The sequence below is a fragment of the Silene latifolia genome, chromosome X (assembly GCF_048544455.1).
Source record: "Silene latifolia isolate original U9 population chromosome X, ASM4854445v1, whole genome shotgun sequence".
Taxonomy (NCBI): domain Eukaryota; kingdom Viridiplantae; phylum Streptophyta; class Magnoliopsida; order Caryophyllales; family Caryophyllaceae; genus Silene; species Silene latifolia.
In genome coordinates, this window is record NC_133537.1 from 160690824 (window position 1) to 160700765 (window position 9942).

A 9942-nucleotide genomic window follows, 5' to 3' on the forward strand; every position below is an offset into this window, starting at 1 on the left:
TTGGTAACCCGAGCTTTACTCTTATCGTACTTTCATCCTTTTGAATTATTTGGTGGTGTTGTCCTTGTTTGAGGTGATTTCGAGGTTGATCTCCTTGTGGTTTCTTGAGGCTTCAAGTTAGGATTGATTGGCAAGTTATGGATATTCAAGTATGAATGTAAAGAGGATTTTGTTATTATGAGTTCGGTAACGAGGAAGTTTACTTTGGGATTAGAGGTTTTTGAGATGAACTTTCCTTTGGGATTAGAGGTTGTTAAAGTGAAGTTTACTTTAGGATAAGTGGTTGTTACGTTCTTTTATGTGCTTTATGAAATCCTTTTGATGATAAAGGGTGGTGATATTTGGCATAAGATGTATGATTGTGGTTTGACAAGTTTTACTAGAAGTGAGAGACTTGAAAGGTGGATTTATCTTATGGTATTATTTGGGAATGTTGAAACTTATGTTCTTAACAGTGAGAATTATTGAACTTTGTCTTCTGTTAAGGGAAAAGTTATGCGAGTATTTATGGATCGAGAGTAGAATCATGGAAATGAATTGAATGTTATTGTGGACTTAGATTAAGCACGTTGGGAATTTTGGAGACTATACACGTCTGTAATAATTGGAATACCATATTTGAGGAGTAAGAATTGTTAATGACTATTAGTGAGTTATGAAAGATTTTATGATTTATCCATTGAGGAGTTATTTATGGATCGTACCTTTTAAATGATTGATTGAGAGAGACGAACTATAATTTATGGACTTGTGAGATGTTAATGTAAAAGTGTTCTAGCGTTGACTTAATGAACGACCATGTTGACGATGATTCTAATGAATTGTTGTGTTCATCTTTTGAGGATATAGAGATTGCTATGGATGGATTCTTTAAGTGTGATTAGATGGAGTTGTTGAGAGTCGAAGGAGTTAAGAGTTAATGGTTGTGAGAGTTGTGATCTTGAGAGTTGATAATCTTAGGAATGAAGTGTTTGTAAAGGGGCAATTATATATAGATTTGTTTGTCATGAGGTATTATGGAGATATGCTGGAAGGATGTTATGAGATGTTGCTACCTTAAGTGATGATTGTACGAGAATTGTAAGACTCTGGCTATCAGCTTTATTTATTTTATCTTAAGGTATCGTTTTCGGGTAGATAAACTTGTTTTTTTTTTTGGAGTCGCTTATTCTTGTCATCCTTGCATGTGTTAACTGTTGGGAAATTTGTCCTCAACAATAGTGCGATCATATGATTTAAATATCATTATTAAATCTCATTTTAAGAATACATGTGGGATGTAATATTTTACAGTCAACTGGTCCACACATATCGGTAATGATTGGCTGACTAGAGTTTGACATTACCGCGTGCGTGCGACGGTGGTGATCAGATTGATCCCCTTAGGTCATACCTATAGGGAAATACTCTTAATTGATTATTTAATTAATCGTATATCGATACGAGTTAATTAAATTACTTAAAATTGACGGATGATTTTGTGAGTATAATTTACGTATCTTATTGTAAATGTGATTAAATAAGACACGGTCTAAGTAATCGAATTATTTTATTACTTGGATGAAATTATTGTTTACAGAAACAATTGAATCGGAATGAATAAATTATTATAAATACAGAATGTTGTAGTTTATAATTTGGAAACATTTTTGGTACAAGTAATTACGAATTACTAGTCGATTTTGTAAATGACATATTTTATGAGTATGTTGATTTTTAATATGTTAAAAATACATTACATTGTGACATGTCATGTAACATGTCACATGTGACAAATTTGACAAATGACAAAGATAAAATGGATTCTCCATTTTATGTCTAAAAACCGAAAATGAGAAGGGAGTGTAAGAGATGTATTGTGTTTTTTATCTTGAGTGGAAAACACAATTATCATATCTAATTAGTAGCCTTGCACACCTACCTTTTAGAGAAGAGCAAAAATGAAATGCATTGGGCATTCTACCCAAGGCAATTTCGGCCACTCCACAAGAAAAGAGAAGTGAGCTTTTCTCTTTCATTATTCATTCAATCTTCCCATCTAATTTTCTAGTGTAAGAAAATTCATAAAAATGCTCTCTACAATCTTATGAGATTTCTAGAGAAATAAATCACAAAATTCCTCTTCTCTCAACCGAAATATGTGAGAGTACAAAAACATTTTGTGTCATATTTTTAAGTAAGACTAATTTTAATACTAGATCATATTATTTTAGTCTTTAAGATGTATTCCTTGGGTATATGCTTTTGGGAGGGATTCTACTCTTGAATCCTTGTTCTTCCATTTGGAGAGCTCAAGAACAAGTGAGTAGGAGGACTCACTTGTGCCCATAAGAACCGAAATTACAATGTAAGGGTGATTTCTTCTCTATTTTATTATATTGTTTGCATGCATAAAATCCACTTTTAATTTTATGACAAATTATTTGACATATATGAGTATGTTAAATATGTATATGAATCTACATTTCCTTCAATCGGTATCAAGAGCCACGGTTGTTTGCATGCAAATTGGTTAAAAGTTTTTCCGAGTTATATGAATAACAAATAAAACTTGTAAAATTTGTGTTATTATGATATATCACGAAATTATTACATGCATGTTAATATTTCTGGTCCTAAAGTGTTTTAGGATATTTTGGTTAATTTTTTCGGATTTTTATTGTTCATAATTTACAATAATGGCATTTAAATGTGATTTTATGAGTAAAAATGTCATTTTTGGTCTAAAATTAGCTATACTTCGAATTTTCACTTGGTTTTTGGATATGTTGTCACATATATTAGTTTGAGATAACCTGTAAATTTTCATAATTTTTGGACTTGTTATGCTCGAAAAATGAATTTTTCATTGTTAAATTCGGATTTAGGTGAAAAATAGGTTAATATGAGTTAAATTTCGAATCTGGTCATAGAAAATTAATATGTTGTCACATGCAATTTTACAAGATGTGTGTAAAATAATTGGCTATAAAGAAGCCTTTTTGCATGATTTATGAATTTTTGAAGAAAAATAGCATAAATAGTGACATTATTAGTGAAAATTAATAAAACATAATCTATGACTTAGGAAAAACGTCTAATGTTGCATTTTATTATCATTTTCAGATCTAAAATTGAAAATTTAATGAATATAATTTTTCCCATGTTTTTATGATTATTTTATTAAAAATCGATAAACCGCAACATTGTTTTTCCGGTAAATTTTTCGAAATTTTTTAACCTAAGATTTTGAACATTATGAGTGTCATGGAAATTTTCCAGAATGTTCATGAATTTAAATTTTGAATTTTGAATTTATTTGAAATTTTTGATTTATTTGAAGTTTAATAGCTTATTTTTGTAATTTTTGGTCCATTTATGAACAATTTTGTAAATAAAGGTTAATTATGGTCAAATTATTAGTGAAGACTAAATTTTGAGTCCTAAGAGGTTAGGATAATTAACTTATGCATAAATATGAGTTTATGTATTTTTGTGATTATAAAATGTTGAAATCACGCAAATCCGTTGAAACAGAGTAATATACGATATTGGCTAATTAAAGGCGATTTAGCATAAAATTGAGCATGTTCATACATATTATAATGCTGCATTTTATTTATGATTGTCATAATTTTAATTTATGTAATTTTGAATTATGTAATTTTACTTAGTATGGCCTTAGATTTTAATTGGTATTTCCCGAAATGTATGGGAATATCGATTCGGTTGTAATTTTTATTGTGATCTCGTATCACCGTTTTGTAATTTAATAGATTTATTTTATTTTAGTTACAAATGTGTAATAGGAAATTATGTAATTTGTTATGTAATTTAATTTATCTCGGAGTTCCCAAAGACGGATTTCTTCAAGAATGGCGATACATAAAGACGGTGTTACCTCGAGATGCGTGCCACAACCGAAGTTCAAGGGACCAATGGAGTTGGTTTCCGAATATGTAATAGATAAATATTTTTCTATTTTAGGAAAGGCCATACTAGGATTTATTTATCTTTATGCTTGCATTTTATTTTATGTCACATGCATCGCTAAATCGCCATAACTAAACATGCATTGTCTTATCGAGTTTATCGACCGTGTCAATTAGAATTATCGTAGTTCACCGCTTTGGTTCACTTAAAACGTGATAGATAATAAATTGACATGACCTCTCGCTAAAACAATTAATTGAGACATAGCCTTACCAAATAGTAGAAACCATGAAAACCTATTTCGTGAGGGAGTGCACTCGGCCCTACCGGGGTACAAACCTTGTTACGTAGGGGAAGTGGGTGATGAATGTTAATCCACCGAATTCATGTTGATGAGGGTTTCATCGGCCATACCGTGCCCAAGTTGATGTGGATTTGGATCATGGACACATTTATTCGAAATTTGGATTGAGCTCAACGGAAGTATTCGCGACCGTAGTTGCATGTGTTCCGGGCTATAGATATTTATTAAAGTAATTTTATCGACCAAGAGTTCTAAAAGTAGAATCGATTAAAGCGTTAATCCACCGAGTTATATTGATAAGGGTTTCATCGGCCATACCGTGCCTAAGTCGATATGAATTTGGGTCTTGGAATCATTTATCATAGTTGGGTAGAGGTCACTATGTAAATGCTTTACTTGTTATTTACAAGTATTATTATAACGATAAATGTTAAGTTTTCCACTATTCCGTTATCACATTGTTCTATTTCTTTACCACAATTCATATACGATATCATTTCGATTTTTGACTCAAATCTCCATTAATCCATCGTAACTAAAGACAAATATGAATTTGCTTCTAAAACCTCAAATGAACCATTGCTAAGGATCTCTTGTAAAGAGTATAGATTAAAGTTATTCATTATCAAACAGGTTTTTGATTCTTGACTAACACATCTACTTACAATGGATTGTTATTCATATACTTAATTGAATTAAGTACCTTGAAGCGATAAATTGTTTTGGTAATTAGTTTTGTCAGAATTCGTAATTGACCAAAATAACGCAACCACTTCAATGAAAGTTTTAAGACTAAAACGATTGAATTAAAGAGTAATCTTTATAAGATTCACCTTTGCTTCTCTAAGTAAAGACTCATTGAAATGAGTGGGAGCATTCTCTTAAACCGTTAAGATGAGGACGAGGTTAAAGAAGTAAAATTAGAATGGAATTGATACAAGGTAATGTTAAAGGTAAAGTTGTTGAGAATGACGATACTAAACCTATCAATTCCGACCGATAAAGTTTCCATTGTCTTAAAATGTTGGACACGAGAAAGGAAACTACCCCAAATTATTGAAGAATCAACAAGTTAGTTGTGGGACATCTAATGGGACCTTCTTCTTTAAAAATGTTTATTTGATTAAACATAAATTTTGCTAGTATTACTTCGTCAATATTAGAAACCAGTGGTGGTTTTCATCATTATGTTTGATACATAGGATGATTAGAATATGACGACTAGCAACAATGAAGTCGAGAGATAGAGTAATTGTGTACTCAATCTAGTTTTTGGATTTAAAGTAGTACTTAATTGTGACTATTAAGTGCATAAACTCTAAATAAGAATATAAACTTGTTAAGATACAAAAGAGGTTTCACTTTTGTGACCCTATACACCACAATTTGATGTATGGCTAGCCCATTATCAAAGGTGATTATATTCTAAACCAAACTAGAATGATATATCATGAAGATGATGCAAGACTCAAATTGGTAACCCAAGATTAAACCTTAAATTTTGGAATAATAAACGCAAAGAGTTATCGAGTACTCTTGAAACCATTAGATTGTTAATGGTATATGCGTATCTTGTATTCAAAGCAAGATGTCTCGTGCCTTTTGGTTGAAAAGGAGATCGAGGTTATAAATCATCGATCCAAAATAGGTTGATCATCATCTTTTACCAACGATTTAAGTTGACACTAGTGTGTTCACTTAATAAGGTAAATAGAGAAATCTTTGAAGAAGTTCAAGAGTTCAAGGAATCACGATTTAGTCGTGATGGGATTATCAAAGTGAAGACTTTGATATAAGCCAAAGGAAATGTGATATAGTATCACAAGTTAATCTCTCTTAGCACGCATTATGAAATAATGTGTGGATGGATAAGAAATCAAACGCTATTCGATATGGTTTGGATTTCAATCAAGTTACTTTGAGTTACTTGATCCTTTTGGGGATTTTATCATTTTTGTCTAAATTATTTTTCCACTAATACGAATCATATGAGATATGAAATGGTAAGGGTACCATGTTTGTAAGTTTTCACAAGAAACAAATGCTCATTTTTCCCTTTTCAATTATCACGAGTACGACGGGTTTGCGGCTCGTGAAGCTGTCTTTCTAAAATACAAGTTTATTTCTAGAAGACAGAGTGGGAGAATTTATTCAAGAGCCACAAAGAATGTTATGTCGCAAGAAACTGGTCTTTCTTGGCTACATGAGACGTTTTGTGTAAGACGTTGTTTCTTCAAAACCTAGGAGGTTAAATTCGTCACTTGTTAAAAATGATGAATTCATGCTACTTTTAAGAAAGTAAAGAGCTTATAACTTACAAAAGAAATTGTTTGATTCAAGTTAATTACTTCTAGAAAGTAATGAACATATGACTTACATAAGAGTGCTTAAGTCACAACTCAATACAAGGCTTAGAGCCATGAAAATCCAAAACATAAGGGCTTGATTAGTGACAAAGGGTTTTGCACTAATAAAGAGATATTTCAAAGCAAGATTGGTGGCAAAGGGTTTTGCACTAGTTGAAATGCTTAAGTCTATTTGGATCTTCTTGGGGATATATATCATTATGAGATATATAGCGAGTGAATCTAAAACCCACTTCTTCAATAGAAAGAATGTATTCAATACATGTCATGAGTTTTATAGATTCTTGCAATCCTAAGATAATGTGAAACTTAAGAGAGAATCTTAAGTAGGACATCAATGAGTTGGAATCAACATTTCGATCATGTGATAAAACATTTCTCGATAAGTCGAGAAGTTGTGTTTATACACGAAGTTTAGTGGGAGTTACGGAATTTTTAATTAGTCCGATATGTGGATGACATATTGATCATTGAGAATGATTTAAGACTTTTGGAGTATTAAAATACATCTTGAATATCCGGATTTATGAAGATAAATCCACATGATATTAGCGTCAATAAGAAGTCTTATGTTGATAAGATTCATGACTAGTTCAATTAAATTGAACATATTTGATTGATTCCATTTGCTTCCGCTGCCGGATCAATTAAATGAGTAAAGATGTATAACACTTCATATACTTTGAGTATGATGAATTGTTTTCAAAATCGAATTTAAGTAATCTTTGCCAAGTACGCCATAAAGATTACCCTTAAGTGCATGCAGAAGCATTAAGGAAGTAAAGCAAAGTGTTTATGATGCAATTTTGTGTAAGGGTGTTACACAAGTGACAATTGACAATTGAGGTTGCGCATGGTTTCCGACAAAACCATAATCAAAACACATTAGAATGGTTAAGATACCATTGTGGCTATGATAATTAAGAAGTAGATTTTCTAGAATCGTTCTAGGCAATAAAGAACAATGAGAGATATTTATAACGGAAATAGAGTACACTTGCAATCATGAGATGTGCAAGAGGATGAGTCCCACACTCGTGAAAACAAAGTGGGAGCTATTCTTAGGCTAAGAGGGCCTATGTCTTGATTGGATCTCGACACGTACTCAGAAAGTTTTGTGATGCAAATGTATACATTACAAAGGAAAACGAATATGTAGTAAGGTTGAGTAAGGTACAAGAAGTTGATAAAACCTACTAACCAAAGCCTTCTCATAGGCTAAACATGATGAGTCATGTCATTTCAATTGAATTGAAATGAACAACTACATACAAGATCAAATTAGATTATAAAACATGAAATAGTAATCAAGCATTGACTGTTCATATGTGATAATCGCATTTGTCGTTCGAGTTTTACTTTAAAACTCTTTTATTATACCTTGTTACATCCAAACGGGTTGTAGAGACAATTGAACCCCGTTAAAGTGAACACGGATTAGCATTGTATTCGCCCATAGTCACTTGTATGAGGTGACGTCTCGAAGTGACTAGAGTGTGATGCGATTGATGGCAAGTTCAAGTGCCATACAGTCATGTGAGATGACTAGTCGATCACATAGGCAGATGTTAGGAACACCTTGTCGGGCCTTATGACCGCTTATAGAGTTCTGGCAAATTTATATAGCCTGGTCGTGGCGAGAGAGTCGCTATAGTATTCTAATGAGTCGATTCTTTTGACTAAAGACTATTCACCTAAGATGGCACAGTTTGATTAACTTTGATTTGTGTTACTACGACCTTCGTAAATGGGGTCAAATGGGCATATTTTGGGTTATGATGGTGTGGCTAGTCGAAGGGAATGAGTGCGATAGGAATTGTCCATCCCCTTGTCAGGGTTAAAACAATATCTCGGGGCCACTCGAGGAGTAATGAATCGAAATGCGTGGCCACGCTCGGAAAGTATCTATGATAGATAAGTCCGGTCAATCGTTATTCTCCGATCCAGGAAACCACTCTTGATATGATCACTTGCAAGTACGACCGGAAAGACACCTTGCATTGAGGGAGATAGTAATAGGACAAGAGAATTGGTGACGCACACTTGTCGAGGACAAGTGGGAGATTGTTGGGAAATTTGTCCTCAACAATAGTGCGATCATATGATTTAAATATCATTATTAAATCTCATTTTAAGAATACATGTGGGATGTAATATTTTACGAGTCAACGGTCCACACATATCGGTAATGATTGGTCGACTAGAGTTTGACACATTATCGTCGTGCGACGGTGGTGATCGAGTTGATCCCCTTAGGTCATACCTATAGGGAAATACTCTTAATTGATTATTTAATTAATCGTATACTGATACGAGTTAATTAAATTACTTAAAATTGACGGATGATTTTGTGAGTATAATTTACGTATCTTATTGTAAATGTGATTAAATAAGACACGGTCTAAGTAATCGAATTATTTTATTACTTGGATGAAATTATTGTTTACGGAAACAATTGAATCGGAATGAATAAATTATTATAAATACAGAATGTTGTAGTTTATAATTTGGAAACATTTTTGGTACAAGTAATTACTAATTACTAGTCGATTTTGTAAATGACATATTTTATGAGTATGTTGATTTTTAATATGTTAAAAATACATTACATTGTGACATGTCATGTAACATGTCACATGTGACAAATTTGACAAATGACAAAGATAAAATGGATTCTCCATTTTATGTCTAAAAACCGAAAATGAGAAGGGAGTGTAAGAGATGTATTGTGTTTTTTATCTTGAGTGGAAAACACAATTATCATATCTAATTAGTAGCCTTGCACACCTACCTTTTAGAGAAGAGCAAAAATGAAATGCATTGGGCATTCTACCCAAGGCAATTTCGGCCACTCCACAAGAAAAGAGAAGTGAGCTTTTCTCTTTCATTATTCATTCAATCTTCCCATCTAATTTTCTAGTGTAAGAAAATTCATAAAAATGCTCTCTACAATCTTATGAGATTTCTAGAGAAATAAATCACAAAATTCCTCTTCTCTCAACCGAAATATGTGAGAGTACAAAAACATTTTGTGTCATATTTTTAAGTAAGACTAATTTTAATACTAGATCATATTATTTTAGTCTTTAAGATGTATTCCTTGGGTATATGCTTTTGGGAGGGATTCTACTCTTGAATCCTTGTTCTTCCATTTGGAGAGCTCAAGAACAAGTGAGTAGGAGGACTCACTTGTGCCCATAAGAACCGAAATTACAATGTAAGGGTGATTTCTTCTCTATTTTATTATATTGTTTGCATGCATAAAATCCACTTTTAATTTTATGACAAATTATTTGACATATATGAGTATGTTAAATATGTATATGAATCTACATTTCCTTCATTAACCATACCTCTTTT